Below are 21,371 nucleotides of genomic sequence, written 5' to 3'. Positions count from 1 at the left end.
ATTTGAGGCAGTGTTAAATCAGTTACGAAAACACATTTCCTTATGGAAAACCATTCTTGTTAAAGATCTTGTCTTGCATTATGCCCTGTTATATTCTAGGCTAAATAATCTTTGAAACGTGGTTTATTTTATGTTAATTAAAATCAGTGTACTATCAACAATCCTCCAATTTTAGTAAGTCTACAGGATATGCCTGGTGACTTGCCACATGCCCTCTGCTGTCACTGCCCTTTCAAAGGTGGGTCAACACACATGAGAGATGTGATTTATGGCTCTTCGAGACTTATAAATACACAATAAAAAACAAAGCAGGCTACAATGAAGTTCCATGCAAAAGCTTTTAGTGCAGAAATTCCACCCATGAACATTTTTAACAATACAGAAAAGCTCAAAACAATATTTTAAAATTATATAATAACGGCTTATAATAAAGATTAAAGGTGATGTAAAAAAAATACTAAGTTGCTAGTCAGTAACACCATGTCTTGTTTTAGTGCAAATTTTAGAGAAAAACGTTCCACACAAACATGTTTTGATAGAAAACTCAAAAGCAGGTGGCACGGTGTACAAACTGGTTAGAGCGTCTGCCTCACAGTTCTGAGGACCGGGGTTCAAATCCCGGCCCCGCCTGGGTGGAGTTTGCATGTTCTCTCCGTGTCTGCGTGGATTTTCTCCGGGCACTCTGGTTTCCTCCCACATTCCAAAAACATGCATGGTATGTTAATTGAAGACTCTAAATTGCCCGTAGGTGTGAATGTGTGTGCGAATGGTTGTTTGTTTATGTGTGCCCTGCGATTGGCTGGCAACCAGTTCAGGGTGTTCCCCGCCTCCTGCCCGAAGATAGCTGGGATAGGCTGCGGCACTCCCGCGACACTTGTGAGGATAAGCGGCTCAGAACATGGTTGGATGGAACTCAAAAACAATACTTCAAGTATTAAAAAAAATAGATAAAACAAAAAAAAATGTGAGAAAGAAAATGTGCACACAGCCCACTAGTACTACTAATAAAAACTGTAGAATGGACTGGTGAACTGTCCTGAGGTGCATATAGTTGCTTTGTAAAAAAATTAAAATAGAGCTAAAGCCTGAGGAGGACTCCTGAACTGTCCCTGGGTGAGTAGTTGCCTATACCTGACCTACAAAAACAGGAGATCAGTCCCTTTACTCTGAACCACAACTCCAATAAAAAAAAGCGTAAACAAGACAGACACAAACAAAATAAATGACATTCCCAAAAATAATAAAGCAGTTCCATGTTTTATGGCCTCTCCTTCTTGTCATTGGGCAAATTAAGGAAGACAAGTGCATTAAGGAAGACAAGTGATTTCACTTTTGCAGGCTTGAGGCGACTTTTCCTCTCTGTGATTATTTGTCCAGTTTTAGAGAAAATTCTCTCAGATGGAACTGACTTGGCCACAACGCAAAGCTTCTTAGCCATGAGTTTGCTAAGCCTGGTGTACACAGGCACCTGACTTTTCAACCACTTGAGAGGATGTTCATTTTTTGGAACAAGAGGCTCCTCTTGGGACGCCAGCACCTCCATGACATTGTCTGCTGTGGGGTTCCGAGTTGCCACTGTTCCAGCTTAGCTGCTCATATAGGTGGGAAATACAACAATGGGGTGGAGATAAAACAATTTTATTATGAGATTGTGATATTAGACTTATGTCATCTTAGATTTAGAGAAAAAACTGTGATGAATTTTTGCCATCCTTACTTCCTCATGATAATAGCTCTAAACGACTGATTCCGGAGCAGCACTGCCTGCTCTTTCTTCTTGGAACGGTTGCTGGATGCGGTTGCTGCTGCTAATTGTGAGTCTTGTTGCTGCAGTGGATACTCTTTGAAAAGCCTCGTCTGCAGTTCTGCCCCGAATGCCATCCTTTTGAATCTTGGGTCAAAAGCAGCAGCATCCGCAAGGATGTGGTTGGATTCATTCTATGGAATCTAGCTGACCTGCCAGAAGAAACGGAGTTGACCATGTCTTTTGCTGCCTGTGTTGTTACCCTCCTCTGGAAATCAGCCGTGGCTCTTTGCAGTCGCCTGGCCAGCAGTATTGCTTTGGAGGCAGTCACGTAGCTAGTGAGAAAAAAGATAAATGTTATTATAATGATACAATTATGAAGTTGTAACAAAAATAATAAATACTATGATGTATAACACAGTATCCTTTATGTATCAAATATTCGTAATTTAGTATCAGCTATTTTTCATGCATGCTGTAGAAAACTACCACTGACCAGTTGGACTACACACCTTTCTGCACTGAGTTCAACAGTCACCTCTCAAATGGCTTCAAGAGGGTGCATAACTCCTGCAATGTAGTCCATTTTTCTGGAGATAAAGGGTGGACAGGTGCATTGGTGACAACCAGAGTGGAGACAATGGGGTTCTTGTCGGTGAGGAAACTCTGCAACATGTTGACTGCCCTCCCGACTCTCTAGGCACTCGCTTTTTTTTTTTTTTTTTTTTTCACTGAAGGATTCACGTGAAGGGAGCGTGCACAACTCATGCGACATTTGCATATGAATTAAGCGCTCCTCCACATGCTCTCTGCGTCTGCCGATTCAGACGCACTCGCTTTATATATATATAACTGAGGCACTCACGTGAAGGGAGCGTGCACAACTACATATAAATATATATAAATATAGATAAGCGCTCCTCCCCATGCTCTCTCCATCTCACTCAGTGGAGGAGCAAGGAGGAGCTTGTGTGAGCATCTTTGTGAAATCAGGGAGAGAGCAAAAAAAAAAAAAAACGGCTCCTAGCCAAACGCGACTTGGTTCCCATCGTTCATGTTAATGAGCCGGTCAAAAGATTTGGTTCGTTCATGAACGTCACAACTCTTAACACACACACACACACATACACGCGCTCACATACACGCACACACACAGGGGCGCGCACACACACACGCACACACACACAGTGTCCATTACAAATACACATTTTGTTATGGAACCACCTGCTGAAACTTTGTGCTTGGACCGCTCCAATTATGACCTCAGTATTTCTAAAATCCTGGTTACGGCCCCGCCTCCACATTGGATGGAAAATTATTATTCAAGATCTCCATGTGTGTCTTTCATGAATTTCTGCAAGAATATGAATCCAATGATCCAAGAAGCTAAGTTGTCTGTGGCTTTTTGCCCCTGGCAAGGTCACTCATAGCAAACAGGTCCTAGGTGAGGGACCAGACAAAGCACACCTTAAAGACCCCCTATGGAAGTAAACATTGCTTGATCTCGTTTTCTTGTTTCTGACTCCCCCATCTGTATTGACCATTCATGAACTGGACGTGAAACGTTTTTTAAACAACAAAAGATCAACAAAGCCGCAGTACTAATGTAAAATATGTGCCATGGCTCAATAAAGGTTGGGAAACACTAGATTAACTAACCAACTATGTTATCATCGAACTAACTAACTAACTAAGTAGTTGTTAGATAAATTGTAGAAGTTATCATTTATTTGCTTAGCTTGCATTAGTATAATGGACAATTTTAGATGTCTCGCCTTCAAAAAGAAGACTCAGCATCATCCGATGGAAGGGCGCCTGGACCAAGGACGTGATCGGATGTGGTCGGTTCGTGACAGGTGTTGGTTCAATATTATGTGTTGTGTCTTATTGTTTAGAATACTATGTCTGGGAAAAACCCTCTTATTATCAAATATTTTGTGTTGTGTCTTATTGCTTAGAACATTATGATTTGTAAATCCCTCCTATTTCAAATAAAAGCAGGAGCGAGGGGGGGGATTGTTTAGAGCGTGTTGAGAGACTGTGATCTGAACAATCTCCCATACGCCCTCCTCATGAGAAAAAGAAACCAGCGTCTTCATTCCTTTTGTGTCTATTTTTTATAATGTTGGGTAAGATAAATCCAACATTAAATTGGTCCTTCGAGCCGGATGTCAACACACCCGAGGATTCCAGTTGTGGAGCCGACTTCCAGTTAAGAGACCGTGGCCACGGCAAGTAAGACCCTTTTACGGGACTGGTCTTCGTCCTCCTCAACTGGGATCTGAAGGTTGACGACAATCCACAGGATTGAAGACGAGTGGTGAGTTAAATTTTAAAAAATTTTTGGGGGAAAAAAGGATTAAAGAGTGAGTGAATTGCGCGACGAAGAAGTCTGCGGCAGAACAAACCTTGTGTAATACTAGTCACTGGCAAGTGGTCAAGATGGACAACGGTATCCGATAAAATCCGTGGGGACGGCGGGGTCCTGTACGTACTTAAATTCCGTATTTCTGTGTTTCTGTGTTTCCGTGTTTTCGTGTGTTTATAAAAACGTTATTAATATCGTGTGTATGTGTAAAAGTATGAATGTATAAGACGGGATTGTAAGTGACAACTGAGTTTGGAAGCAAAGGCAAGAATTCTCCGCCCCAATTAGGGTAGAAGCTTGAGAATTACCAAAACTCAGACATTTATTGTCACCCTGTCATTTTTGAATAAAGTCAGTATTTAGGTCACTCTAGGTGCAAATGAACTGACTTCCAAATTCACAAAAATGGGAATAAATAACAGTAAACAGGATAAAAAAATAGACCTAACGTGTAAAGATTGGAAATATGTTCAACTTCAAAACCATTTCAAAATAGAAGATTTAAACACGTGGATAACCAAATACGGTTTCGCTGGCCAGCTAAATTCGCAAAAAATAGTTCAACTTCAAAACGAAATAAAGTGTCGACACAAAAATGATATATCACAAATACAAAAAGATGGATTTGACGACTTACTCTTCTGGTTAAACTGGACTAATGAGGATGTGAAAAAGGCCGTAGCCGGCATCACACCTTAACAGTTAAAAAATGCTTTACATGTGATTTCGAAAGAACACATTAACAGATGGGTAGATAAACATTGGATAAACCTAGCAACTGGCCCTCTGGAGGAATATGTTAATCATGCCCTCCACGCAGAAAGAGTGTTAGAGAAAAAACAAAAAGAGAAGATAGATGTCTTCCTCGACGAAGAAGCAGAAATATACTATCAAGGCAGAGAGAGAGATAATTTTAGAGGACACGGCAGAGACCGTGGGAGAGTAAGATATGGTAGAAATCGAAATTATTATGATAATACCATCTGTTGGTGCTGTGGAAACAAAGGCCACATTGCACGTGAATGCCCTAAAAAAGAAAAAAAGAAAAAGAAAAGAGAATACGGACAAACTACTGCATGACTAGGCCAGCCTGCTTCCCAACTCAACAAATCCTCTTGTGTAAACATTACAGAGAATGAGGAGGTGGATTTCAATTTACAGGACATTCTGAGTTTGGACACTGAAAAACCTGAAATAACCTTGTAGAATGCCCATTTTCGAAGTCCCGGAGTGCCCTGTGAATTTGTTGGGAAGAGACGGCTTATTCCAACTAGGACTTGTACTCAAATATGAATTAAACATAAATTAAAAAGAGAGGACCTTGATGTAACACTGGAAAACAGAGAAAGTACATTCTATTACACAATCGATATCCCAGACAAACCACAGTTAAACGTGGGAAAGGCTGTTGTCTGCAGCCTTGGAGCTTATCACAAAAATAGAAGATAAAAAAGAATGTGATGAGCTGCAGTAATACAGAGAGCAGCATGCGTACCAATCCCACGCACATTGTTAAATTCATTAAGACCAGACGCTACTGTGTTTACAGTAGTAGACATAAGTAATGCATTCTTTACAGTACCAATAGAAAAAAACAGTCAATTTTGGTTTGCATTCACATTTGAGAAAACAAAAAAATATATATATACTTTTACTAGATTACCGCAAGGTTACTGTGAAAGTCTAACTAATTATTCACAAGTTATGACAACACGCATGTCTTCTGGCATCTACAGATGGAGAGACATGCAAGGATTCATTGACTTTACTGCATCATCTAACAGAAGAGGGACATAAAGTTAACAAAAAATAAATTGCAATGATGTAAAAGACAAGTTAAATATCTAGGCCATAATTTAAGTATAGGAGGAAAGACTATATTAGAAGACAGGAGAGCTATAGTCTTAAAAAATCCTAAACCACAGACGAAGAAACATATAATAATCATTTTTAGGTCTGACAAATTATTGTAGAGCATGGATTCCAAACTATGCAGAAATTGTTGCAACATTGTCAAAATTAATGTATAAAAACAACCTTAAAATGACATCACCTGTTTAATGGAGTACAGAGGCAGAAAAGGCCTTCTGTGACATTAAACAACATTTGGTGTCCAGTGCTGCGCTAGGCCTTCCAAATTTAATGATAAAACATTCATTCAAATGGTAGATTGTAAAAGCTATTGCATGACCTCCATACTTACACAACAATATGGTGATAAGATAAAACCAACAGCTTATTTTTCTGATAGCCAATATGAGTATTCCACAACAAGACCGTAATTATTGTGAAAAACAAAGTGCAAAACTACAAAATGAAATTTACATTAGCAAAGAAAAAAAAAAAAAAAAGGGATGGTGGCACAGATAGATTGACACTTAAAAAATAGCAGAGGGAAACACGTGGGTTCATTTAATAAACTGTAAAAGAGTCATTTCAGCTGAGTACTCAAACAGGGAAGGTGAGCAAAAGTCTGATAACGGAGCGGGAGCAGATGTGTAGATTCTGAAAACGCTTGCTGGTCAGTGAAGAAAAAAGACACCAACCCTTTTAGTGAGAACTCAGCAGAAAGGCACACCCACGTTGGTTATGAGATTCGCTAAGTTGTTACGTAGCAACTTTGGCTACTATGATGTTGGTTTTGTTTTTGTGGTACATGGGACGTCCCACCCTCAATGATAAAACCCATTTTTAGATAGAAAATCACCTACCAACTGGACCAATATGACAAACCCAATAATAAAAAAATTTGAATCATTAACTCGTGTCAAAAGGAGTACAGCTGATGATCAAAATTGTGCGCATGGCCTCCAAACGCGGCAAAAAGGTTTAATATTTTGTGCCCCCCAAAATCAAGCTGCTTTAATCATAATTCCATATGCGGCTTTCACCAATGATGCTCAAGAGAATGGGCAGAATTGGGGATTTGGATATCACTGGTATGCAACTATAGGCTTTGGATGGGAACACCTCATTGGTGAAACAAGTTATGATTGGTCCAGTTGGTCAAAAAAAATAAAAAATAAAAAAACAGCAAAAGAACATAGAAAGGAGTTTAACCTAAGCAAAACGGCTTGTGTTATGTTGTGTATTGTATATTGTGTACTGTGTTATAGGAACAGTGTTAAACCAAAAATGCCATTGAAAACTTCAAAGAAAGGTGGACAAATTTTAATTTAATTTTAACAACATAACTACTGATGATTGGTTCCTTCTAAATCATGGGATCCTATATATCCCGTAAAAGAAGCAGATAAACACAAACCGATGTTTTCTACTTTAGTAGCACCAAATAATTTCACTTGTATAAACATGATTAATAAAGGAAAAAAAATTAGGACCACTGAACGACACACAGTTAAAGTAATCTTAAAAGTCAAACCAAATTTTGTGCCAGTGGCACGGAGCGACATCTGGTGGTGGTGCGGAGATGATAGACTGTTTGATAGATTACCTAAAGATATATCTAGATTATGCGCTATTATCACTTAGATATTGCATGTGTCAGTATACCCTATGCCTGTTCAAGATTTAATGGAAAGGGCACCAATGTTTTTGTCCAATCTAAAAACATATACAAAAAAGAGATTTGTCATGGCAGGGGCAAAATAATCCAACATACATCAACGCCAGGTGTTCCTCGTGGGGGTTCCTAATCAATACAAATTGGGTGACCAGGTTGCAGGAGGATTTGAGTCTTTCATATGCTGGTGGTGTACGATTAATAAAAATGTTGATGGGATAAACTACATCCACTTCAATGTACAGAGATTAGGAAATTGGACTCAGAGTGGGTTGGAAGCTGTGCACGAGCAGCTCAAGGACGTTCCAAAGACCGCATAGCTGTCGACATGCTCCTCGCAAGAGAGGGAGGTGTTTGCGGTATGTTTGGAGAACAAACAATACTGCTTCAGATGGCAGCTTGACCAGAGCCATCGATGGTCTGCGGACCCTCAATCAACACTCCTTGTGGGACAGCTCGAATGGACGTTTTTGGTAAATATAAAACCCTAATTACACCAATATTGATATCAATTGCTGTTTTTGCAGCCATTCTGACATTATGTGGATGTTGTTGTATCCCATGCATTCTGGCATTAATCAGTAAATTAATCACCACAGCCATAACCCCGATGGAGAAATCGTATGGAGCTGATGTATACTGTATGATGATAATGATGATTATGATGATAATGATGATTTTGCTTTACCTGATTTGTTACCTGATACAGATGATTACAATGTTTAAACTACAACATTCATATATGACAAGTTACTCTGAGTGTAAATGTAGTTGTTTCATAAAAATGATTCTACAGTTAAAAATCGAAATGAAGTGACTGTAAGATGATATGAGAATTTGTGCAAATACATGATAAACAGGAGGGAAATGTTAGATAAATTGTAGAAGTTATCATTTATTTGCTTAGCTTGCATTAGTATAATGGACAATTTTAGATGTCTCGCCTTCAAAAAGAAGACTCAGCATCATCCGATGGAAGGGCGCCTGGACCAAGGACGTGATCGGATGTGGTCGGTTCGTGACAGGTGTTGGTTCAATATTATGTGTTGTGTCTTATTGTTTAGAATACTATGTCTGGGAAAAACCCTCTTATTATCAAATATTTTGTGTTGTGTCTTATTGCTTAGAACATTATGATTTGTAAATCCCTCCTATTTCAAATAAAAGCAGGAGCGAGGGGGGGGATTGTTTAGAGCGTGTTGAGAGACTGTGATCTGAACAATCTCCCATACGCCCTCCTCATGAGAAAAAGAAACCAGCGTCTTCATTCCTTTTGTGTCTATTTTTTATAATGTTGGGTAAGATAAATCCAACAGTAGTTCTCAACCTTTTTGGATTATGGCGTTTAATTAATCTTTGAGGCAAATATGAGCCTTCGATTGTAACTTCCAGAAGAAAAGAGCTTACTCATGCAGTAGCTTCTTGTCATAACAACAGCATATTTATGCAGCGTTTCCAGAAACATGTAACCAACAACATTTTATGCAGTAGCTTTCAGAAATATGTCACAAAACAGAATTGTTATATAATAGATTTCAAAAATATGAAACAAAACAGAATTTATATTTAATTTTTTTTAACATGGACCTTGCAAATTCACGAGTTTTCCCACAACACCTTGCTGCAGATGTTTCACAACAAAAGGTATAGGCCCACTAAAATGCTAAGGGGTCATAATTTCATCCATCCATCCATCCAATTTCTGAGCCGCTTCTCCTCACTACGGTCGCGGGCGTGCTGGAGCCTATCCCAGCTACCATCGGGCAGGAGGCGGGGTACACCCAGAACTGGTTGCCACCCAATCGCAGGGCACATACAAACAAACAACCATCCACACTCACATTCACACCTACAGGCAAACTCCACACAGGCGGGGCCGGGGATTGAACCCGGGTCCTCAGAACTGTGAGGCTGACGCTCTAAAGAGTCGGCCACCATCATAATTTCAAAACAATGCAAATAATGTTAATTTTGTATTAATAGTGTCATGCAGTAACTTCAACAATACGAATGGCAGCGAGAGCTTGTTAGAAATACAATGAATTTTACTAGAGTAACATGGAATTATTTCTATAAAAGTTATTGGATCGTTTCAAAAACACTTTTTAATTTCAGGCGGCACGGTGTACGACTTGTTAGCACATCTGCCTCACAGTTCTGAGGACCAGGGTTCAAATCCTGGCCCTGCCTGTGTGGAGTTTGCATGTTCCCCATGTGTCTGTATGGGTTTTCTCCGGGCACTCCGGTTTCCTCCCACATCCCAAAAACATCCATGGTAGGTTGATTGAAGACTCTAAATTGCCAGTAGGTGTCAATGTGAGTGCGAATGGTTTGTTTCTATGTGCCCTGCAATTGGTTGGTGACCAGTTCAGGGTGTACCCCGCCTCTCGCCCGAAGATAGCTGGGATAGGCTCCAGCACACCCATGATCCTAGTGAGGAGAAGCGGTACAGAAAATGGATGGATGGATGTATTTTAATTTTACGGACCCCTTGCAATTCACCACAGACCACTCAGGGTCCATGGACCCCTGGTTGAGAAACACTGATCTAACTGATACAGTATGTTTCCACTGTAGAACCCACCCCGAAGATTACTGAAACTTTCACAAGTACAAATCTCCCACCGCTTAGCAGAGTCTTGTTTCCGCCCGCTAAATTATCTCAGTAAATTTAAACACAGTCCTTGCAATGTAAACACACAATGTTCCTCCAAAAGTTCCTCGTTCCAGCAGTGGAACCATGATATTTTATTTCTGTCCAATGTCATTACATACCATAACATGATTACCTGTTCTCCTTTGTGCATCCTGTTGAGTTTGACCGTGTCCATCAAGGTCTTCACGTCCTCCTCGTCATGCACAGTGGCGAGGTTGTGATGCTTGGCTTTGCAGTAACGCAAGGCCTCGCTCCACGTCACTGGCTTGTAATCAACATGGAAGCGACGGCGAGCAGTGGAGCATGATGCACACAAGCCTGAAGAAGAGAGGAACGCATGAAAGTGACACGCGTGTGGACATCAGTATGTACAAAGAGTCAAGAGCTTGCCTGATGCAATGATAGCCACGACAAGAAGAACTTTGTCCATCATTGTGGTATGAGCGTATCACTGTCAAAACTCTTATTCAGTGTCATCACCTTCATTTGTTTTCATGCAAATCAAAAACAGCAAGTCTTCTCACTTCCTCTTTCCACGACTGAAGTCCACATGATGCTAATGAAGTTTAGTCATAAAATGTCTCAAAGCAGTAATTTATGGATTACAAACTCCACTGTAGTGACAGTGATGGGTTTTGCCATAGGTAGTCATGGAAATCATCTGGTCCAGGGAGAGAGTAATAGTATCTGCTTTATGACCAAAGGTGATGGCTGGTCGGAAGTAATGACGTCACAGAAAATCTGCCGAAGTCAATACGTCATTTCTGCCAGAAATTGTGTTGCCAAAAATCCCATAGCCGGAAATCTCATGGAAAGGGGCCCCTCACATTCAGTCACATGTCAACACCTGTTGATTGATTCATAAAACACCTGTTGATAGATTGATAACACACCTGGGAACCCCATCCCCATACCTATGGATAAATTGATAACGCACTCATTGATAGATTGATGAATTTAGGGAATTGACGAGCGGGCCCTCGTCACATCCGGTCATGTCCCTCCACCTCCATCCATCCATCCATTTTCTGAGCCGCTTCTCCTCACACGGGTCGCGGGCGTGCTGGAGCCTATCCCAGCTGTCATCGGGCAGGAGGCGGGGTACACCCTGAACTGGTTGCCAGCCAATCGCAGGGCACATAGGAACAAACAACCATTCGCACTCACAGTCATGCCTACGGGCAATTTAGAGTCTCCAATTCATGCATGTTTTTGGGATGTGGGAGGAAACCGGAGTGCCCGGAGAAAACCCACGCAGGCACGGGGAGAACATGCAAACTCCACACAGGCGGGGCCGGGGATTGAACCCGGGTCCTCAGAACTGTGAGGATGACGCTCTAACCAGTCGGCCACCGTGCCGCCTCCCTCCACCTCACGCCCACATATTTTCAGTCATGCTCGATTGCACCTCTTTATAAAATGATAATATGGACCCAAATGGTCCACTTGTGTCAGAAATAATTTGATGATGTTGCGAAAATCCCTTGTTCCCATGCCACATGGGTTGTCTCTTTATATCAATAAACATACAGTTGAACATATGTGTTCCTATCAACAATCATAACTTTGTTGTCTTAAATTCTCTCGAGGACCTCCCCCAAAGGCATGTCTGGGCATGTTTAGTATTGACCCGTCACAGCTATCATCATCTACCGATATATCAGCATGCAAACAGAGCACACACCTGCCCCTCTACAGTTCTTCCACTAGGAGGGTGTTCGTAACATTTCCAATAAGCCTGCATGAGGTTGTAGGTGCTTTTTTTTCTCCTTCCCATGTGAATGATTATGTTCCCACAGCACAAGATTTCAGAAACAAAAAACACTATTGCCTCATCAGACATGCAAACTAAGAAGCATACTGTATGTGAGGGTCGTAAACATCATCTCAGATTCCTTGAGGGTTATGAGTCAGGTTTCCTTGGTAAAAAAGCAGAAAAAAACAGAAAATTCACACCAGTCCAGTTTGATCACTTTCAGTTTGTTTTTCTACAATATGTTAATCATTTTCATTTTAAATAGTAAATGCTGAATAGATTATTTTATTATCGTATATTATATATATATATATATATATATATATATATATATATATATATATGTATATGTATATGTATGTATATTATCATTAGTATTTTTATCGAAGAAGTGGAATAGATATATAAATTAACAGAATACGGAGAAGGGATAGGATTTAAGAAGTCTAGACTTCTCATTGTTTTGAGCACAGAAAACGTGTCTTCAGTCTATTTTAAATAAGAAGCAAAGCAAGAAGCAGAGTAGCAATGGAGCAATATCTAAAAATAAATAAATTATATTTATATATGGTGGAACGGTGGGCGACTGGTTAGGGTGTCTGCCTCACAGTTCTGAGGACCAGGTTTCAATCCCCGGCCCCGCCTGTGTGGAGTTTGCATGTTCTCCTCATGCCTGCGTGGGTTTTCTCCGGGCACTCCGGTTTCCTCCCACATCCCAAAAACATGCATGTTAGGTTAATTGACAACTCGAAATTGCCCGTAGGTGTGAATGTGAGTGCGACTGGTTGTTTGTTTGTATGTGCCCTGCGATTAGCTGGCAACCAGTTCAGGGCGTACCCCGCCTCCTGCCCGATGATAGCTGGGATAGGCTCCAGCACACCCGCGACCCCAGTGAGGAGCAGCGGCTCAGAAAATGGATGGATGTATATATATATATATATATAAATAAATAAATAAATAAGTATATATTATAGACGGCATGGTGGAGAACTGGTTAGAGCATCTGCCGCACAGTTCTGAGGACCCGGGTTCTAATCCGGCCTTGCCTGTGTGGAGTTTGCATTTTCTCCCCGTGCCTGGGTTGGTTTTCTCCGGCAACTCTGGTTTCCTCCCACATGCCAAAAACATGCATGGTAGGTTAATTAAAGACTCCGAATTGCCGAAATTGGGCAAATGGTTGTTTGTTTATATGTGCCCTGCGTTTGGCTGGCAACCAGTTCAGGGTGTACCCTGCTTCTCACCCAAAGATAGGTGGAATAGGCTCTGGCACGGCCACGACTATGAATTAACAAGGAAAGTAGAGTATTTTTCAAATTTAAGGATATGGTCTTTACTACCGTACCGCCTTCATAGCATATGTGTTTTGAAAATTCATTATAATATTTACAAATTATTGTTAGATGTAAAGAGACCAAAGAAAGGCCACACCCTGGATTTAGCCTGGCGACCATTCAAAACTCTAATACCCGGTTCTTTTATTCTGGGCTAGGTGATTTTTCAATGATTAGCCTGTATGAAATGTTTACTAATTTATTCAAAACTACAGAGTCAAACAATAAGGTCGGTGAAGGTTCAGGGCTGAGATCTTCCACACGCAGCTCACGGGCGTAAAAGACCTAGGAAGTTTTTCGTCATAATCTTTTATAGTCAAGAGACTGCTTCCTGTCGTGACGTCATGCAGTTTCGGACCAATCCTAGCTTTGCCTCGATGTCTGGGTACATTTGTAAATTCAGTCCGACCCTCTCACCGTGCCTCAAGATTGCGGTACTCAGAGACAGAGTGTGTCAGTTCTGCCTGTACCGAATGTCATACTCCAACAATGCCCTGAGTTTCCAAACCTTCCGGGGCACAGAGAGCGCGCCAGGAGTGAACTTCCTAACGTACCCTCTGTTGATATTTTGTGGGGGTCACGAGTTTGCATGTTCTCCCCGTGCCTGAGTGGGTTGTCTCCGGGCACTCCGGTTTCCTCCCACATCCCAAAAAGCATGCATGGTGGGTTAATTGAAGATTCTAAATTGCCCGTAAGGGTGAATGTGAGTGCGAATGGCTGTGTGTTTCTATGTGCCCTGCGATTGGCTGGCAACCAGTTCGGGGTGTGCCCCGCCTCCTGCCTGATGATCGCTGGGATGGGCTCCAGCACTCCCGCGACCCTTGTGGGGAGAGGCGGCTCAGAGAGTGGATGGATGGCAAGGTAGACGCACCATGGGTCTGGGGGACAGTGTCAGGAGATGGGTGATGACCTCCAGGTTACATCCCAACACCCAAGGGGCAGATGCGGGAACTAGTTGTGGACTTTTGTTGATAGGGTAAAACCAATGGAAGGGAACTCCATTTTACTACCGTGTGGGTGCCCACAATATAATACTGTTCTTTGTAAACAAGGGGCAAAGTGGAAAGATAATCATGGGAAAAAACTTGATCTGCCGAGGGTAACTTTAGACGATAATTTCTTGTTGGTGTCATGAACGGAACAGAGGATAGGACCCAAAAATGCACGACTCCAAAACAAATTGACATTTTCCAAAAAGAGAGGTTTAATAGACGGGCATAGGTTGGTACACAGGCAGGCAATCCAAGAGAGGCAACAGTATCCAAAAACATGAGGCAAAGAGGCAAGGTCGATAATCGGAACAGGGTCAAGTCTTACTGTGAATCTATGACGTGGAAACAAGGAATGCTGGAACGCGACGACAAGGTACAACGAACTGGCAACGAGAGGAAATGAGACACGAGGTTATATACAAGGGGTAATTAGGGTGAACGAGGCACAGGTGATGAAGATGCTCACAGGAGCAGGTGTGTGTGAAACAGGGGGGGAAGACAAAACCCGGAACACACACACATATGACAGTTGGTTAATAATTTTAGGAGGTTTGAGGTCAAAGGTGACTGTGAAATATTCATACAGCGTGTCCAAACCACAGACTGGGACCATACACAGGTTCTTGGATCAGACCGTTATCGAATAGTACAGGTGACCTTACTAAACGGGTAAAGCCAACCTATAATACCCAGTTAGTTGACCTGGTAGAAGACAAAGGACGTGATCTTTAGGTGGGTTGGCGTTGCGATCCCGGGAGACGAAGTACAATTGCCAGTATTAAAGGGGGGTGAACCTAATGGTGACGTGGTATCAATGAAGTCCATGGTAATAGATGTATATCTAATGGGAACTTTTGTGGATGGTTTTTAAATGGAAGTTAGGTCATTTTCTTGGCTCAGATTCCTTCATGCAAGGGTGTTTCAAAACAAAATAATATTCAGCGGTGGTACGCGCAGGAGTCATGTCCGCAGTGGTTTGGAGGCATAACGCGATGCAAGGGGGGTATTAGCACTTACGGATTAAACGACTCCCCCAACCGTGTCTGCCTCAGATGTGTGGAACTAACTGCCCTCCATATGTTGAACTGCTAGATATCCATTTGAAAATGTGTTGGATTAGGTTTGATTTTGTTGCAAAATACTGGCAGGTGTTTTTGTTTTTCCAGGAGTGTCCAGGAGCTGTGGGGGGTCCCGCTTGTATAAACCTGGATCCTGGGACTAATTCATGGACTGTGATGGTGGACAGCGGGCCCTGAGCGGAAGGGTTCTGAGTTTCTTCATCAATGGCACGAGCTGTAGACCATATGGAGGGAGACCACCTTTAAGATTTTTATTTTCATTTGTGTGTATTTTGATATGTTTGCTTCCACGTCTTTTTTGTGTTTTACGCTGTTTTTGTTCATTTATTTGATGTTTGCATTATTCTGTTGTGTATGTTTGTTGTTTTGTATGTTTTGCCATCCGGGTCCCCTTTTGGCGATAAGATAAGGGGCTCTGATGGGGGCTTGATATGGCTCTCTCTCTTTTCCTCATCTCTTAAAGAGAGAGGTTTTTCGACAGAGCCGCTTGGCGCTCCCACGAGGTTGCACGTACAAATGCATAAATTTAGGATTGGCGAACGTTGTGTCGTTACTGTTCGCGGGAAGGAGATTTGGTTTATTTGGCTGTTTGGTAATCACGTGTGGCCTCAGGAGGCGACAAGGGGACGCAGGGAGTGATTTGGCCTTATTAGAATATTTTTTTTCCTAGTCAATGGTTAACCTTAAGTAGATGGCTTGGAGCATGATAAACTTTCTTGACCAAGTAGATTCTTCCAAATTGTAGATAATAGGTTAACTTTTTGGGCTAACGCTGGTTTGTTGTTTCTTGCCAGGTGTCAGTTGCTAACTCTAGGTCTTGTAATGAGTTTGGGGATCTCATTAAAGGGGGGTTATGTAGTATATTTTAATAGTAACACAATCAGAGTTCCTTTGCACAGGACAAATGGTTGGAGACCTGTATTCACACCAACTATCTTTTCTTTGTAATTCTACATCAAAGGACATCCTTTAACCAGTTATATGTATATTGGGGTTTCCTACTCATCCCTGACAGAAACCTGTCTTGGGTTTGCAACAGGCGCCAGGTCTTCAAAGAGGACTGTTTTGCATTATCGCAGCAAAGGGCCCCGGGGGTAGATTGACCCGATTTAGAGGCACCAGCAGGCGAGTGCGATTCCAAATATGGTCATGAGGAGCACCATCCTTCCGGGTGCACCCAGGGAGGCAATAAAGCCACTCCCAGAGAAGGAAAGCTTGATAAAGAGAGATCCAGGGTTTTTCGGGGGCTTTTTCGTCGTTCTGGCAATGTAAGCAGCTGTTATGACACTAAGGCTTGTTCAATAAATCGAATTAGCCCAAACGCCAAGTGTCTCGAAGTCTTCATTCCTCCCATGCCCGACGGACGTCGGAGTTCTCCCGGGTGACCTCTGACTCGGAACCACAGGCGAAAAAAATCCACCACACTGCCTCTATACGTCAGAATGCTAAAAAAGGTATATGCTCACTCGTGACAGAACACAAAACCAATCTATAAAGCTGATGATATTCTTCTTTACTTACAGGAACCTAAGAATTCTCTTCAGGCACTCTTCAAACTCATTAAAACATTTTCACAAATATAATATTAACTGGACAAAATCAACAATACTGCCAATAACAGCAAACTCATGGACTCCTGCAGATCAAATCCCAGAATACCCTATTCCTATAGGAAACATTAAGTATTTAGGTATCAATATTTCGTCAAAACTCACAGAGCTAACCAATCTAAATTACACACTACTTCTGGAAAAAATCACAGCTGATTTAAAACGCTGGAATAACCTGCCTATATCATTACTGGGAAGAATAGCTACAATAAAAATGAAAACCTTACCTCAAATAAATTATTTATTTTCAATGATTCCATTTAAGCCCACGTTTAAATGGTTTCAAACCTTAGATTCTGCTGTAATAAATTTTTATTAAAAAAATAAGAAACATAGAATCAGTCTATCCACTCTTCAGAAAAGTAAACATGAGGGAGGCCTAAATGCTCCCAAATTTAAATACTATTATTAAGCTAACCAATTACAATACCTCATCAAATGGTTGCACCACAGTGAGGAGTGTGATTCTGGAACAAATAGACTGCAACAACATCAAACTACCAAAACTCCCATTTATTTCTACTCGTCGTAAACGCCATCAATGTTTCAAGAATCCAATAATCGCATCCACCTTAACCGCTTGGTGGCAAAGTTTAGTATCAACAGGATCTCAATTAGCTCCCAGGATGCTCTCCCCATTATTTAACAATAATGTTTTTAGGACACGTGATGACGTGTTCCATGAATTCCAAATAACACCCGGAAACTTTCTTCAATACAATACATTAAAAGCAGCAATAAAAAAAGAATACCAACACTCCAGCGCACCCTCGAACTGCCAGAGTTTGTCAAGCAAATAATGAAGCTTCTCACGCAAAGTAAAATAAATCTGTCAAAGTTTATAAATCAATTTCATCGATTTAAAATAAATGCACTTACCAATCACCAAATGGGAAGAAGACCTCTCCATGTCTGCTGACCGTAGCTAATGGATACAGATTTGTAACAATATTAAAATGGAACAAAATTTAGAATGACAAAAAACACAAATCTACAGTTTATACAAAATAAAGTGCTCCATGGAACACACTTTACTGAGTCAATTACACTTGACTTGCTTCGCCAAGAGATCGGCATTCACACAGCAACAGTTTAGGGAGCTAAGATTAGATAATACTGTGCTCCGATCAAACATGATGTCAACGTCAGGGGAATTACAAACTCTTAGACTGGAATATAAAATCATGAAAGAAACTACGCTGGACATTCAATCACAAAGCATCCGCGACAATCTAATTTTCTCGGGCATTTCAGAAAACCCAGAGGAAGATGCCGAGGCATAAATTAAAAAGTTAATGATGTCCGCACTCAAGATACAACAAGATACAGTCAAAGAGATTACCTTTCACCGTGTTCATCGATTGGGAGGCCCTCGTCCAGGAAACCGACCACGTCCCATCACTGCAAAGTTTTAACACTTTCAGCAAAATGTTTTAGTGAAATCAAAAGGTCGTGAGCTCAAAGGGTCTTCGTTTGGAATGAACAACCAGTTCCCCAAGGAAATCAACGAGAGGCGTAAAATCTTGTACCCGATGATGAAGAACCACCGTGACAAAGGCAAACGAGCGTGGCTCGCTGTCGACAAGCTATACGTCCACGGCCAACTGTTTCGTGATGCAACGTCATGCCCTGGCTCTTGTAGATAAGTATTTCTTCTGATCTGTTGTTTCTGAATGAAAATTTAAAACAGACCTCCTCCTATGACAAGAAACGCACCTTACTGAGTCAGAAGTAAAATACCTCATTGACTCTAATTTTACTCAGGCTATCTCGGCCTTTTATAATGGTATACAAAGAGGAGTCTCAATACTAGTCCATAAAAGACTACTTTTTAGAATAAATTGCACAGTAGCAGATCCTGAAGGCCGATATATAATTATACAGGCTACAATATTTAACAAGCTTTACATAATTGTCTATGTATACGCTCCTAATAAAGATGATCCAGCCTTTTTTCACATGCTCTTTTCACACTTGTTAAACATATAAGCCAATTCTACTATTATCATGGGAAGAGAATTTAACCTTACCCTAAATCCACTAATATATCACTCAAATCTCAAAAATAGCATTCAGCCACAATGCGCCAATATTTTCGAGCTGTATATCAGAATCAGAATCAGAATCATCTTTATTTGCCAAGTATGTCCAAAAAAACACAAGGAATTTGTCTCCGGTAGTTGGAGCCGCTCTCGTACGACAACAGAACAATTTACAGAACACTTTGGAGACAGAAAGACATTGACAAAAAAAAAACAGTCACTGAGCAGTAAAGGGTTGCTAGCTATCTGGTAATGCCGGTACATTTTTTATTTTATTTTTTTGACAATTGTGCAAAAAGATGCAGAGTCCTCTAGCACTTAGAGCAGTTCGAATGACTAATATTGCAATAGTCCGGTGCAATGACCATTGTGCAAAGGGCGCTGAGACTTCAAGGAGTGTATGCGGTTTAAAGTGACGAGTAGTGCGATAATCTGGGACAATGTTGGTTGTGCAAATGTTACAGATACTCCTCAATCAGTGTGCAAATGGAGCAGATGCTACTCTGGCATGAGTGGCCAGTATATGCAAATAGTGCAGCATGGCGAGACAACTACAGTGAGTGCACGAGTAATGTATAATTGGCCCCACAGAAATGTGACAACGAACTCAAGTCAAAAAATTGCCAGCATGTTGTAATGGAATTGGAGGTCAGTTGTTTAAGAAGTTGATCGCAAGAGGATGGATGGATGGATGAATATGGACGACTTCGGACTTGACCACAGCTCCAGCCGCTCCACTTCCTGTCGATATGCAGACTCGTCACCGTCCTTAATGAGGCTGATGACAGTGGTGTCATCTGCAAACTTCAGGAGTTTGACAGCCAGGTGCGTTGAGGTGCAGTCGTTCGTGTAGAGAGAGAAGAGCATCGGAGAGAGGACACAACCTTGGGGCGCCCCAGTGCTGATGCTGCGTGTGGATGAGGTGGCCTTCCCCATCCTCACCTGCTGTGTCCTGCCCGTCAGGAAGCTGTAAATCCACTGGCAGATGGCAGATGAGACGGTGAGCTGGAGAAGCTTGAAGGAAAGGAGTTTAGGGATGATCATGTTGAACGCTGGGTGTGGGGTGTGAAAGTGTCCTTTTCAAATCTGCAGTAGAAGGTGTTCAAGTCGTTGGCTAGTGTACTATTGTTCTCAGCTTGAGGGGGATCGTCGCTTGTAATTTGTCAGCGATTGGAATGCATGCCAGACTGATTTAGAGTCGTTAGCGGGAAACTGTTTTTCCAACTTTGCTGCATAGTTCCTCTTTGCAATGTTAATTTCTTCAGTCAGCTGGTTTCTAGCTCGATTATACAGGGCCCTGTCCCCACTTTGATATGCGTCCTCCTTAGCTTGGCAAAGCTGCTTAGGTTTGGCAGTGAACCACGGCTTGTTCTTGTTGAATGTGCAAAATGTCTTTGTTTGCTCCACACACCTCTTCACAGAAACTGATATAGGATGTGACAGTGTACGTATATTCATCCAGGCTGCCAGCTGAATTTTCAAAGACACTCCAGTCTGTGCAGTCTAACCAGCTTTGAAGTTCCATCTTTGCTTCATTGGTACTGTTTTCACTGTAGGCTTCGCACATTTAAGTTCTTGCCTGTATGTTGGTATTAAGTGAATTAAGCAGTGATCAGACGAGCCCAGTGCTGCACAAGGTTTGGCACGGTATGCGTTTTTTAGCGTAGTATAGCAGTGGTCTAAAATGTTATTTTCCCTGGTAGGACAGTCGATGTGCTGCTTGTATTTAGGGAGTTTGTGGTTGAGTTTAGCTTTGTTAAAGTCCACGAGAATAATGAGGGGTGAGTGTTTTTTTCCCAATTTTGTTTACTTGTTCAGTGAGCATTAGCAGTGCGGCAGTCGTTTTAGCTTGAGGCGGAATGTACACGCCAGCCAGAATTTTTCTTTTCCTTTCGGCTTGCCACAGCGCGTCATCCTCTGGACGTGTCCAAACCATCGAAGTCTGCTCTCTCTAACTTTGTCTCCAAAACATCGAACATTGGCTTTCCCTCTGATGAGCTCATTTCTAATTTTATCCAACCTGGTCACTCCGAGAGCGAACCTCAACATCTTCATTTCCGCCACCTCCAACTCTGCTCTGTTGTCTTTTCAGTGCCACTGTCTCTAATCCGTACATCATGGCTGGCGTCACCACTGTTTTATAAACTTTGCCCTTCATCCTAGCAGAGATTCTTCTGTCACATAACACACCTGACACCTTCCTCCACCCGTTCCAACCTGCTAGGACCCGTTTCTTCACTTCCTGACCACACTCACCATTGCTCTGGACG

At 41.7% G+C, this 21,371-nt stretch overlaps 1 long non-coding RNA gene across 5 annotated transcripts in view; it reads right to left on the bottom strand.

The window, feature by feature from the left end:
* Window positions 1-319: 319 nt before the first annotated feature.
* LOC133473515 (uncharacterized) overlaps window positions 320-21,371 on the bottom strand; it is a 35,892-nt gene continuing 14,840 nt past the window's right edge. For 4 of the 5 annotated variants that reach the window (XR_009787120.1, XR_009787123.1, XR_009787121.1 and 1 more), the window contains 5 exons: window positions 18,402-18,460; window positions 17,939-17,984; window positions 10,425-10,609; window positions 1,718-2,079; window positions 320-1,589 (listed from right to left, as the gene is read on the bottom strand). This is a non-coding gene — a long non-coding RNA (uncharacterized LOC133473515). Of the gene's footprint in view, window positions 1,590-1,717; window positions 2,080-2,256; window positions 2,335-10,424; window positions 10,610-17,938; window positions 17,985-18,401; window positions 18,461-21,371 lie in introns of all 5 variants that reach the window. The other variant, XR_009787124.1, reaches the window with a different exon arrangement.

This window comes from Phyllopteryx taeniolatus, unplaced genomic scaffold (genome assembly GCF_024500385.1).
Source record: "Phyllopteryx taeniolatus isolate TA_2022b unplaced genomic scaffold, UOR_Ptae_1.2 contig_27, whole genome shotgun sequence".
NCBI classification, from domain to species: Eukaryota; Metazoa; Chordata; class Actinopteri; order Syngnathiformes; family Syngnathidae; genus Phyllopteryx; species Phyllopteryx taeniolatus.
This window is presented reverse-complemented; position numbering and strand designations above follow the sequence as displayed.